This window comes from Aulostomus chinensis, chromosome 5 (assembly GCF_037954235.1).
Source record: "Aulostomus chinensis isolate RoL2024-O1b breed Wild chromosome 5, RoL_Achi_v1.0, whole genome shotgun sequence".
In the NCBI taxonomy this organism is placed as follows: Eukaryota; Metazoa; Chordata; class Actinopteri; order Syngnathiformes; family Aulostomidae; genus Aulostomus; species Aulostomus chinensis.
Window position 1 is genome coordinate 1,899,082 of NC_141324.1, and position 8,933 is coordinate 1,908,014.

The following is an 8,933-nucleotide window of genomic DNA, read 5'->3' on the forward strand; positions in this document are numbered from 1 at the left end:
TTGTTATCACAAGGCGCCCTGTCATCCACACCCTGCAGAGCCAGATTTAACTGTGTGAAGCAGAAGACCAACACTAGAGGTTTTCCCAAGGAAAAAAAAAGGTGATTTGCTCCATATTTTTTGTAAAATCCACTTAAGGTCGCCAGCCCAAATTTGAGCTGTCTCCCAGGACGGTTCTCAAAAATGATCTTGTTGGATCTGGTTTTCACACAATTAAGGTGAAGAGATGACTTGTAGAACTACAAAAGAACCTTTGACACAGATCCTTCCACTGGGGTCAGAGTGGATCTATCGTCAATCTGAAATGATAATTTCAAAAAATGTGTTCTGACAAATCCAACTTTTTTTAAATAGTTGCGTCACAGCGCACAAGGAGTTCAATAGGTATGAAAGAAATGTAAATGCCACCAGCAACACACATTCAGACGGCGCTGCACATGCATACAGAAAGACGCACCCCCACAAGATCTAAATTATGCGCATCGAATCCACGCCATTTATATGATGCGCAACTGAAACCTCTCACAACCCCCAGTGAACCCCCCCTTTTGTTCATAGTTCATACAACAAAAATCTAATTGTCCAAACAGTCAGTTCGCTTCCAGCTCGCGCATCCAGGAAACATCCAGCGAACAGAACGCAGAGGGCAGTAACAGATCGCAGTAGAAAAAAAAAATCCAAAGGGTGTCAAAGCAAAAATAAAAAGATCAACCAAACAGCGGTCGCTGGACTCCGAATCCCACGGCAACAGTTCTCAAGGGGGAAAAAAATGAATCGATCTCACCAGATCGGTAGTCCTTGGCTTGGCGAGTCTTGAATCGTTGGTCCTTGAATCCTCGCTTGGTGACGTCTCTGCGGTCCGGGCGCACGAATCTCCTCGGGCTGTCCACCTGTCACATCTCCCCAGGTATCACAGTCTGTTACAGTTTTTAGGTTTAGTTTTTTCTGACCTGGTTCACGAGGAGATTACTTTTTGAAGGAGCAACCCTTGACTTGGCGCCACCATTCAAAGCTGTGACATGCGTCGCTGCCCTCATCGTATATGGTCCGCCCTCCTCACACTCCACGTCACCCAATATATAATCTTGGATGCGCAGTGGCGTTAACGGGCAGCAGACTTCTGAAAGGACTACCCCGCTCCCCCAGGACTGTACAGTGTAGGAGGGTAAAAAACTTACGCACATGCACATGTTCACTATCCATCAGCAATACGTGTTTGATGTGATGTATGTGCTGCCATATGGGTCTGTTTTTAATGTGACAATGTCACAATGTTGAACCGTTGTTTCAACTGTGTGGTTGTTGAGGATTGTTTCAGAGCGCTTACACACCTGGAGACATTGTTCGTAAAAAATGCTATGAGAAAAAAGGTCATTCCAAGTTTTCCTCCTCTGTGTTGCCGCAGCAGAGGAAATTTTTCTATTTTCTTTTACTTCTCAGAGGCATTATGGCTCAAAATTAACCCATTCAATGCTGTTAGGGTTTATGTTAGGGTAGAATTTTTAAAAAGTCCAGTCTAAAGTAACAATTATGGTTTTTCAGTTTTAGGGATAGGTTAGGATTAGGGCTGGGTTGGGGTGAGGGCTAAAGTAAAAATTAGGCTAAGAAAAGGGTTAAGATGAGGTTCAGGAACTCATTTCATCATATTTTGTTGCTTGGTCAAGTAAGTATTTACAGTATTTAAAGTGTTTTCATTCTTGGGCTCTTTTTGTCCGAAATAGAAGTTGGACATTTATTTAACTTGTGGACGAACCAAACATTTTTCTTCTTGTTTTCCCGACTGGAAGGGGGAGGACTCATCATCAGTAGTGGATTTTGGTGTGCACAGGTGTTTCGGTCACTTGTCACAAGACACACTCGCCCAAGGGAGGCCCATCCAAGGTTGATCATGCCTCAATGTGTCTATCACCCTTTGGGGACAAGTCCAAGACATCCCAATGGGAAGTGTAATTTTTTTTTTTAATTTTATGATCACTGATGTCCTATTTTATTGGGTTTTAAGTTTCCTAAAGTTAAGTTCATTTTGGTGGTTGAGTTTTGGGTTGGTATCATTTTGGTTGACATGTTCGGACTCAGGGTTAGGGTTAGGGTTATGGTATGGATAGGGTTTAGTGGCAAGAGTCCATGGTTTATTGGTGATCCAGGTGATAGAGCCAGTGGTTAAGAATCCAGGTTGCTGTGGACGGTGTCCAGTGGATGTGATCTTTTTCTGTTATGGATTTGTGATGTGGGAGATGGGGAGATGTACTCATGGCATTGTTCATAGTGATGAGGTTGGTCTTCTGTAAGGTGGTGAGGTATTGTGAATAATTGAGGACAGGGAAGTAGACGTGGCATTGGGAAGGTGACTGCAGTTTGATTGATGTCTTCTTTGTGTCGTGATCTCTGTTGTTGATGCCAGTTGAGGGGTGTTTTTTTGACAGACTTTCAGGAAGTGGTAGGCGGTGGCTCTGGGCTAGCTCTAGAGTTGGATCTGGGGTTTGTACCCTAACCCTGACTAAATTTAACCCTAATTGTCTCCACCTAAAATTTGGCCCTTAATTATAATAATTTGATAGCTCTGACTCTAACTGAATCACAGTCTACCTAACTCCGAATCACGGTCTACCTACCTAACTCTAACTAATTTGAATTCTAACGACCTGTCTAAAATTTGGCCCTGACCCTAACCGCATTGTTAATCCCAAAGTCAGTCCCAATTCTAAACTTGTTCCTATCAACTGAGGAGAAACTCCATAGAAAAATTTTAACAGGGAAAAATCTGAGAAACCTCAGGGTGAGGAGGGGAGGAGGATCCCTCACCTGGAGGGACAGACGTGCAGGAGATGTTGGTACAGAGAAGAAAACAGTTTATAACACAGAATGGAGGGAACATGGAAATGTTAGTAACAGTTGAAGAAGGAAGCTTCTGGAAGGGGAGGCAGGGAGAGCAAGCCAGCTTGATGGGGGACTGGATGGCAGACTGGTTCATGGGAGGGGAGGAAGAGAGCAAGCCAGCTTGATGGGGGACTGGATGGTAGACTAGTTCATGGGAGGGGAGGCAGGGAGAGCAAGTCAGCTTGATGGGGGACTGGATGGTAGACTGGTTCATGGAAGGGGAGGCAGGGAGAGCGAGCCAGCTTGATGGGGGACTGGATGGTAGACTGGTTCATGGAAGGGGAGGCAGGGAGAGCAAGCCAGCTTGATGGGGGACTGGATGGAAGACTGGTTCATGGAAGGGGAGACAGGGAGAGCAAGCCAGCTTGATGGGGACTGGATGGTAGACTGGTTCATGGGAGGGGAGGCAGGGAGAGCAAGCCAGCTTGATGGTAGACTGGTCCATGGAAGGGGAGGCAGGGAGAGCGAGCCAGCTTGTTGGGGGACTGGATTGTAGACTGGTTCATGGGAGGGGAGGCAGGGAGAGCGAGCCAGCTTGATGGGGGACTGGATGGTTGACTGGTTCATGGAAGGGGTGGCAGGGAGAGCGAGCCAGCTTGATGGGGGACTGGATGGTAGACTGGTTCATGGGAGGGGAGGCAGGGAGAGCGAGCCAGCTTGATGGGGGACTGGATGGTGGACTGGTTCATGGACGGGGAGGCAGGGAGAGCGAGCCAGCTTGATGGGGGACTGGATGGTAGACTGGTTCATGGGAGGGGAGGCAGGGATAGCAAGCCAGCTTGATGGAGGACTGGATGATTGGATGGGATAAGAAAGGGGGATTGGGGGGCGATGCAGGCGGTGGTTGCAGGAGAGAGATGGAGCTCCGGTGGATTAGTGGAAACACAGAAAGACTGCGAGGCACCAAGACCAACTGCAAAGTGCAACAAGTAATGGTAATGAGAGGAGAGGAGAGGAGAGGAGAGGAGAGGAGAGGAGGGGAGGGCTCCATGTAACCTGATGTGTCCCCCAGCAGTCTAAGCCTATAGTAGCATAGCTATCAATGGTTCAGAGCTACCTGAACCAGTCCTAACTGAAGGCTCTGTCATAAAGGAAAGTCTTAAGCCTGGACTTAAACGTAGTTAAAGTGTCTGCCCCTCTGACCCATGGAGAGATGCTGGTTCCATAGTAGAGGAGCCAGGTAACTAAAGGCTCTACCTCCCAGTCTGTTTTTATTGATACTGGGAGTCACTAACAGACCTGCATTCTGGGAGCGGAGTGCTCTGGTGGGACAGTAGGGACTAATGAGCTCTTTCAAATAGGATGGAGCTTTATCATTGAGAGCCTGATGAGTCAGCAGAAGGATTTTGAAGTGGATTCTAGATCCTACAGGAAGGAGAGAAGCTAAAGTGGAGAGATGTGTTCTCTCTTCTAACTCCCGTCAGAACCCTCGCTGCAGCGTTCTGGACCAGCTGGAGACTCTTTAGGGAGTATTTAGGACATCCTGACAGGAGAGAGTTGCAGTGGTCCAGCCTAGAAGTGATAAATGCATGCACCAGTTTCTCAGCATCACTCTGGGAAAGGATGTTCCTAATCTTAGCGATACTGCAGGTGGAAGAAGGCGGTCCTGGTCACATGATTTATGTGGAAGAAGGAAAGGTCCTGGTCAAAAGATGTTCATGTAGCTGCTCCAGGACAACCTTCTCAAGGATCTTGGAGATGTAGGGAGGTTGGATATCGGCCTATAGTTGGCTAACACATCTGGGTCAAGAGAAGGTTTTTTAAGTAAAGGGTTGGTGACAGCCACCTTAAAGGCCTGTGGCTCATAACCTGTGACTAAGGAAAGATTAATTTGATTTAATATAGAAGTGTTGACTAGAGGGAAGGCATCCTTAAGGAGGCTTGTCGGGATGGGATCCAGCAGACAAGTGGCTGACTTGGAGGAAGTGACTGCAGAAGTTAATTCTGACAGGTCGATGGGGGAGAAGCTGTCCAAGTGAGCACCAAGTCTGGGAGGTGCTTCTATGGGGACTGTAGTCTGTCCTCCATTACTGGCAATCTTTGTTCTAATATTCACAATCTTTTCAGTAAAGAAAGAAAGGAAGTCGTTACTGCTGAGAGTTGGGGGATGCATGGCTCAACAGCACTGTGGTTCTTGGTGAGCCTGCCCACGGTGTTGAAGAGGAACCTGGGGTGGTTCTTATTCTTGTCTATTAGGGACGAGTAGTAAGCGCTTCTAGCATTACGGAGTTCTTTTTATATATTAATAAACTCTCCTTCCAGGCTTGGTGGACTTCCTCGTGCTGGCTGGAATGTGTCTTCCTTTCCAGTTGTCTGGTCTTCTGTTTTAAGGCACGCAGCTCTGGGCTGTACCAGGGAACTATTCTTTTCTGGTTGATAACCTTCTTCTTCAGGGGAGCTACGGCATCAAGTGTCCCAAAGAGTGCTGCTGCAGTGCTGTCCACAAGATAGTCTACCTGCGAGGGGGTGAAATCAGCATAACTGCCCATTATATCACTACAAGGTGTGGCAGCAAGCTCTGCTGGAATAAGCTCCTAAATCTAGAAACAGCAGTGTCAGATAGACATCTACTGAAGCGGGACTTTTTCCCAGGTAGGATATAATTTGTTAAAGTAAATTCAAATGTAATTAAGGAGTGATCAGACAAGACAGGGTTCTGAGGAAGAACTATGATGCGGTCAGCTTCTATTCCATAAGTGAGTACTAAATCAAGGATGTGATTAAAAGTGTGAGTGGGTTTGTTTACCCTCTGACAGAAGCCAACAGAATCAATAAGCGACTTAAACGCAGTGGCCAGAGAATCATCATTGACGTCCACATGGATGTTAAAGTCACCCACTAGAATGACTTTGTCTGAGTTCAATGCCAAGTTAGACAGAAAGTCAGGGAGTTCTTCTAAGAACTCAGAATAAGGTGCAGGAGGACGGTACACCACAGCAAGTAAGAGTGGTTTCTCTGCTTTCCAGTCTGGGGGGGAGAAGCTGACAGTCAGGCTCTCAAATGAATTAATGAACAATTAGGTGGAGGGTTAGTGAGCAAATTTGACTGATAGATTGCAGCAGATTCAGGTGGATCAACAACAGATAGCTGAGAACAACCAGTCAGGCACCCAACGGGAATCAGTGCTGACCAGCCCGTGGGTGTATATTAAAGTCATCAAGAGAAAGTGGTCAGAACCCAGGTGGCTGGGACCCTATCGGGTGGTGGAGAGAACCTCCACAGCAGTCAAGACATCTGGGAGTGGGGATAAGTGGATTCACTTATCATGTTGTAGACAGGCGGAGGAAAGCAGTAGACCGCTAACAGAGGTTAGAAGAAATTTGGCCGATACAGAATAACATGAACATGGGGGGGTGGACGGCGTTTCTGATGTGTCTGGCTGGAGTGCTTTTGAACAAGATTCCGTTGACAGAGGGAGAAGAGATGACAGTGACATACCAAAAGGGTCGTCAAGCAACATATCAGATTGATTTGTGTGATGTGATTGACTGTGGACAAGGATCACCCGCTTGGCGGGGATATGATGTATATGTGTGTATACATACAAATCAAAATCAGTGGTGTCCGTCATGGGATTATGTGGTCGCGTGGACAGTGGTTAGATGGGCTCCAAGGCCTTGTAAACAAGGGAAGGTGTGCACTAGAAACCAAGTCTCTACCATCAGAGGCCAACTACCTGATGTGGGATCAGCAGGGAATCCCCTGCTGATCCCATGAACAAATATAACTCCTAAAGCACCAGCATGCCTGGTTCCACCAGCATGCCTGGTCAGACACAGACAGGACAGAGTAGTTATGAAACAAGGAAAACAGAAAGTTGCTTCCACAGCCTCAATGTCACAGAGACTTTCAGAAGAAGTGGGACAGGAACAGATGGTGCTGGCACGCAGTCAGACAGAAGAATCTGATGACAACGAAGATCAAAAATACACACTTGAAGCAGAAGCGATCACATCAGCACCTCCTTGTATCACATGAACCTGGAGAGAGAGTGAGGTCGTTGGACTTCCTGCTCCAACGCCAGGGACGACGCGTCTGCGTGTGCTGACTCCAGGATACGGAGATGATCTCCAGAACTCTGGACTCTTTCCTGTTGGTCTGAATAAATTCTACTGAACCAACTAGAAGGAGTCCTCCCAAGATTTAGAACAGGGCAGTGGAGACTCTGGGGTCCTTCTGACTGATTCATGATGACCTGTTGAAAAGTTCCTACAAGAGCTACACACACAGCTACACGCACAGCTACACACACAGCTACACACACATACACAGGGTGCGCTAGCAGAGCCCAGGGACAAGGCCCTGATGAAGGGGATGGCTGGACAGACTGCCACCAGGGTGGCTGAGTCTGTGTCGGATGGAGAGGAGGATGTAATGGATGTTGATCTGTTCACACTTGCTGGGAAGAGGAAAACTCCAGAATCCACAGTTAATAGTAAAAAAATGAATGAAGTATCTAAGGGTGACCCACAATGTTCCTCCTCTCAGTCAGAGGAGAACACCCAGGACACACTCAGCTCACAGATGAACACACAGGAGGATTCCGACTCTGAGGTCATGCAGGTTGAGGCACATGGTGGTTACTCCTTCTCCAGGATCCGCTCCTCTCTCAAGAGCACTAAAGGGATGAGGGCCGTCAAGGTGGACGACTTTTTTCCTGACCTTCAGTTGTTTCACGACTCCATCAAGTTTTTTCCAAGGAAGTCAGGAGACCTGGGCAGCCGACCTTTACTGACCCAGAAGTTTACCATCTGAAGGAACTGTTGGTGAAGGTGCGGGCCCACATCGATAAAGTTGAATAGGCTGAATATGAGTCCTCTCCTTCCTTCCTTGTTGTTGTTCACACAAAGCTCCATCATGTGTGACGTCAGGCTCGGCTCTTTAAACATTAATGGTGCGAGGAGAGACGTAAAGAGAGCCTCTCTCTTCTCTCTGATCCAGTCAAAGAAGCTAAATGTGGTTTTTCTTCAGGAGACCCCCAGTTCTCCTGATAATGAGTCAGACTGGAGGAGGGAGTGGGGTGGAGAGCTGTTTCTCAGCCACAGGAGCAGTAGCAGTGGGGGGGGTTGGAGTTCTCTTCTCCCCAGATTTCCTACCCATTTCCTGCTCTGCGGAGGAAGTCATTCCAGGCCGGATGTTAAAGATTAGTGCTGTGTTGGAGAGCGTCACCATGGTCTTCATCAATGTCTATGCTCCTACTATTGGCTCAGACAGAATGGCCTTTTTGGATGTGTTGAAAAAGGTTCTTTCTAACTGGAGCAGTGAGGAGTTCCTGTTCCTGGGTGGCGATTTTAACTGCACTGAGAACCCTCAGCTAGATAGGAACCATCAGGGGCTTCATGCTCCTTCTGGATGGCTCTGTTTGAAGTGGGTTGGGGTTAGGGTGATGTTTGGAGATGTTTCTATCCCGGTCAGCAGCAGTTCACCTGGGCTCACAGCAGAGAGACCTCTCTGTCCCTGGCCAGACTGGATAGAGTCTACTGTTTTAAACATCACGTCAATGTTTTTAAGTGTCTCAATCAGTCCGCTGGGTTTTTCTGACCACTCTCTGGTGCCCCCGGTGGTTTTTTGTGAAGGATGCTAAATGTACGAGTGCATCCACTCAAACAAACTGTTGTGATTTACTCAATAAAATCCTCCTAACAACTTGTACTCCCTCTTTCAAGTACATTATACTGTTGCAATATTAAGTACAACTCATTGCCACTATCCAGTAATTTTACTCACCCCTGACCTGAAGGTTGAAGTAAATGTTATTTTCTTACCTTCGGTTTGGATGTCAAATCTGATCACATCCATTAATCAAAATCAATTATTATTTTCCAGCAGCAGTCATGTAATCTATTTGAAAATATGATGAAGTCTCATGTATCTTACACATTCACTGTTATGAAATAAACAAGTCGATTTTTTTATTGTTGCACTTGCAGTTCATTGGTTGTTCTTATTTTTTCTTAGTCAATTCTTATAATATATATATATATATATTTCCTGGGGTTCCTCACATTTCAGAATCATCCCAGTGAAGCAGTGGTGAAAGTCTGAACTCCTGTCCT